Source organism: Anolis carolinensis, unplaced genomic scaffold, assembly GCF_035594765.1.
Source record: "Anolis carolinensis isolate JA03-04 unplaced genomic scaffold, rAnoCar3.1.pri scaffold_7, whole genome shotgun sequence".
Classification (NCBI taxonomy): domain Eukaryota; kingdom Metazoa; phylum Chordata; class Lepidosauria; order Squamata; family Dactyloidae; genus Anolis; species Anolis carolinensis.
This window is the reverse complement of record NW_026943818.1, coordinates 30,417,081-30,421,160: the sequence shown is the minus strand read 5'-3', so window position 1 is coordinate 30,421,160 and position 4,080 is coordinate 30,417,081. Positions and strand designations below refer to the sequence as shown.

General features: G+C 39.7%; 1 long non-coding RNA gene across 1 annotated transcript; it reads right to left on the bottom strand.

Moving 5' to 3' along the window:
- Positions 1 to 792: 792 nt before the first annotated feature.
- LOC134293198 (uncharacterized) lies at positions 793 to 4,080 on the bottom strand. Its single transcript, XR_010000211.1, has 2 exons — positions 3,513 to 4,080; positions 793 to 2,223 (listed from the first exon to the last, which is right to left on the bottom strand). It is a non-coding gene; the product is annotated as an uncharacterized LOC134293198 (long non-coding RNA).

The following is a 4,080-nucleotide window of genomic DNA, read 5'->3' as shown; positions in this document are numbered from 1 at the left end:
TCTTCTTCTGTCCACAGGAGGGCGACAGACAGAAAAGCCATTAGGACTTAATGTAATATTAATTGATATTTCTTTGATCCAGTATTAATCTTAAATAATACTAATACTACTAATAATAATCTTGGGAGTGAGAGGTTTGCAAGGCCTTTCACCCCCTCCACCCAAGAGTGCTGGTGCCTTGCCAAACTGCAACTCCCACCATCCCATGCAACCTCTGCAACTTTGCAACCGCACAATACTATGGCCATGTTCCCGAAGCATTCTCTCCTGACATTTCGCCCACATTTATGGCAGGCATCCTCAGAGCTTGTGTGGTATTTTGGAAAACTAAGCAAGGGAGGTTTATCTATCTGTGGAATCACGTCCAGGGCGAGAGAAAGAACTCTTGTCTTGGAGGCAAGTGTGAATGTTGCCATTGGCCGCCTTGATTAGCATTGAATGGCCTTGCAGCCTCAAAGACTGGCTGCATTCCTGCCTGGGGGAATCCTTTGTTGTGAACGCGTTAGCTGGCCCTGATTGTTTCCTGTCTGGAATTCCTGTGGACTCGCAGGCCTGGGATAGTGAGCATTTATCGCACTTTAACTCTCCTTTTTATAAAGAAACAGCTCTCTCTTTTACACCAAGGTGGCCTTGGTGATCATTCGGAAGACCGTTTCCAGACTCAGGGCAAAATGCAACGGTTCTTCTCCCATCCTCTGTTCGTTCCCAGAGATTTTACTTAGTTTCAGGCGAATGGCGCAACAAGCAAAATGTCTGCATTTCCCTCCCCAATAAAAACACCCAAAACCTGGCCGTCGTGAAATAATAAACTTTATTGATTTCATGATGGGAGCCACCGTTTTGTATAGAAACAGAATCAAAACAAGCTCAGCGAGTTGTAACTCAGCCGTAAGGACAGAGAAGTGAGAATTCAGGCGGCTCCTACGTGTGTTTTCCCTTTCTGGGTTTAAGAAATGGTGCCTGGGAAGGAAGGAAGAGGTTTCTCAAGGAAATTGCATACATTTGCAACCAAAGTTGGTGTAAAGAAGTGTGTGTTTTTATTTTGATTTATGGATGACATGTTTATTTGATTTTGTTTAAACAGCCAGGTTTGGTTAAGTTTATTTTTTTATTTTATTTTTTGTATCATTTTTATTGAGAAGTTTCTTTTAAAACATCAAACATAAAACATAAGACGACATACGGCAGGGGAACAGGGAAGGGAGGGCAGGGGCAGGGCAAGTGTGTCTGGATTAGGGATTGTGAGAGGGGATAGACACTAGCAATGGGGGGGGGGATTGACTTCCGATCTTTGTCACTAATCATTTATGTTCCATTTAGATAGTTCTTATCATCTTTTCTTAAGGTAATAATAATAATAATAATAATAATAATAATAATAATAATAATAATTTTAGTTTTATACCCCGCCCCATCTCCCCGAAGGGACTCAGGGCGGCTTACATGGGGCCAAGCCCAGATATCAGACAATATAAAAACATATCAATAAAACAAGTCAATCAACAATAAAACAAATCATAAAACAAATGAGGTCACATACAATAAATATACTGATAAAATCCCGGGTTGGCTCCAAAAAGTAATATCTCCTACCCAGAAAAGAAGAAACCAACAGAGAAGATGTGCTTGGGAGGGGGGGGGAAATTATACCATTGTATTACATTTTAAAAAGAACAAAAAATGTAATGCCTGCAAGACATTTGTGGAGGGGGAAAAATAACTAGACTTTCCTGCAATTTTTTTAATGAGGAAGAGCTTAAGGGTTAAACTATTACATATACCTCCCATTCTAAGATCCCCATGGATGCAAGTAAACCTTATATTTCGCTGATATTTGGGCCAGAAACATATCACAGAATTGCAGTGAAGAACATAGAGAGGCCTACAAACACTTTGGAGGGGAGAGTTTACTACAGTAAGTAAAACCATGCATATCAAATCTATAGATAAGGAGACTGTACTGCAATCAGTAAAATCTTCATTATGTTTACCTAAACTACAACTTCCCAGAAAATCTGAATACAACCTTGCTGGTTCCCTTCTCTGAAGTAACAAGGTAGTCTTCAAAGTTTGACCAGTCCGTGGCTCTTATAGCTCTTCCGTTGCTCTTTCTCATTCAGAAGGTAAGTTTGTCCATATCCTTTATTTCAGTCCATTTGGTCAGCCAGGCATCTTTCGATGGGGCTTTCTCACTTTTCCATTGTTTTGCGATTACCATCCTTGCTGCAGTAATAAAAAAATGTAAATAGTTTATCTGTATTTAAATCTACCTTATCTAATTCATCATATAACCCTAGCAGGAGGAGCTCAGGCGTCTTCGCAAAGTTTGTGTTTAGAATTTTATTACTTTCGTCTAACATCATCGTCCAAAATTTTGCCATCTTTCTGCAACTCCACCACATAGGGTGGTACGAGCCCACTTGAGATTTACATTTCCAGCATTTATTATTAGTATTTTTATACATAAATCCTATCTTTTGGGGGGTTAGGTACCATCTATGCATTACTTTCAGCCAGTTTTCTTTCATGTCCATGGAGTACGTGTATTTAATTATTTTCCTCCAAATCGATTCCCACTCATGTAGGTAAATCGGACATATGAAATAACAGAATAATATAATAACGATGTAATATAATAATAATATAATATAATATGAAATAAGAACAAAATAATATAATAGTGATGAAAAACAACAATAATAATATAAAATAATATAAGATCCAAATAATATAAGGATGCAAAATAATAGTAATATAATAATAATATAAAATAACAACATAATAATGCAAAATACTGTGTATTATAATAACACGAAATAACAGAATATAATAATGATGCAAAATAATAATTATAATACGCAATACGTAAGAACAAATATAAAAATGATGTAAAATAATAATGTAATAATATAAAACAACATAATAATGCAAAATCATGTGTATAAATAGTATGAAACAACAAAATGTACAATTATAAAAGTGTATTATTATTATTAAATTGTATTGCATCGGAATATTATTATCAATATTATATGTATATACATTATAATATTAGTACAGCACAATATAAGCATTATATATTATTATTTTGTACTATAGGACTATATTGCAATATTATTAGGAATATTACATGTAATATAAATATATAATTATAATACCGTATTATTATTATTATTATTCTATTGTATTACATCGGAATATTATCAATATTATATGTGTATATAGTATATGATGAGTATAGTATAATATGAGTATTCTCTATTATTCTATTGTGAAATTGATACAGGAGACATGATGGACAGGTGTCTTCCTGGTCCCGCCTTCTTCCTTCTGGTCTACTTTTTTACTTTCTCAAACCTATTAGTAGAAATAATTTCTAAGCCGAAGCGCCGGCGTTGTCCGTAGACACCTCCAGGGTCATGTGGCCACTGGCACGACGGCCTGGAGCGCCGTTACCTTCCCGCTGGAGCGGTACCTATTGATCTACTCACACTCTGGAGGTTGGTGCTCACCTCCATTTATTTTTTTTTAATCATTTTTATTGAAAACTTTTTTTGATACATAATTTTTTTAAAAAAAGGTCAGGAAAAAAGAAGAGGCCTGGGCGAACTTGGGACTCCAACTCCCACAATGCCTAGCAGCCAGCCTACGGGTTGGGAAGAGTCCCAAACTCCGGCAGGCAGGGAGGGCGCGCAGGCCAAGGGGGTTTTCCTGCCTGGGATTCCTTCCCCGCCTTGGCCTGCAAACGTCCGGGCAGGGAAGGGAGGCAGGCGCGGCCTCACGCCCAACCCCGGCTCGGTTTGGAAGGCCACGCTCCCGGCGCCCTTCCTCCTCCTCCCGGGCCTTGGCGACGAAGCCTCGACGGACCCGGGTCACCGTGGAAACGCCGCCCCGAACGCCTCTGACCGGGCCGGGCCGCCATCTTGCCGCCCTGTGACGGAGCTTCCGGTGACGCCGAGGAGGCCGCGCAGGCGCAGAAGGGAGGGAGAGGGATGCCTGTCGTGGGCGGGACCACGTTCACTCTCATAGGGAGCAGGCCGCGCAGGCGCATAAAGGGATGCCTGCAGTGGGCGGGGCCAA